Source organism: Nestor notabilis, unplaced genomic scaffold (genome assembly GCF_000696875.1).
Source record: "Nestor notabilis isolate BGI_N333 unplaced genomic scaffold, ASM69687v1 scaffold18685, whole genome shotgun sequence".
Taxonomy (NCBI): Eukaryota; Metazoa; Chordata; class Aves; order Psittaciformes; family Psittacidae; genus Nestor; species Nestor notabilis.
Window position 1 is genome coordinate 1 of NW_009929089.1, and position 661 is coordinate 661.

Genomic DNA, 661 nt, shown 5'->3' on the forward strand with positions numbered 1-661 from the left:
TTTTAGTGACCGACCGCCCGACCGCCAGGTCCTAGTAGTCGCAAGGCCGCCGGCGCCAAGTGCCCGCTCTCCCGCCCGCCGAGTCCTAGTGCTTGCCCGCGGGATCCTAGTGGTCAGCTGCCCTCCGGATTATAGTGCGCGCCCGCTCGCCACGACCTAGGGCACGGCCATCGGGTCCTGGTGCCCTCCAGCCCGCCAGTCCGCAGGGTCCTAGTTGCCCTCCAGCCAGTGCCCAGCATTCAGCCGAGCAGCAGGATGGCCTCGAGCAGACATCGTAGATGTTGCACTTAATTGGGCTTTCAGGTGGGAAAGCGAGGAGCAAGAGCAATGCAAGTGGCACCGTTGTGGAGCTCACCGTGTGCACAAGAGGCCCAGCAGCACCCTTCTGCCTTGGCTCTTTGGCTGTGGGGTGCAGGACCCAGATATTCGTGCTCTATTCCCCAGACTGTAGGACAGCCTCGCTCGGGAATCGTAGATGATGCATGCAATTGGACTTTTAGATGGGAAAACAAGGAGTGAGAGCAATGCCAGTGGCACCGTTGCGGAGCTCTCCATGTGCAGAAGGGGCCCAGCAGCAGTTTTCTCTCCTGGCTCTTCGACTGTAGGAGCAAGGGCCACACATTGATGCTCAACAAAACAGGAGTGGCACAGGCTTGAACCT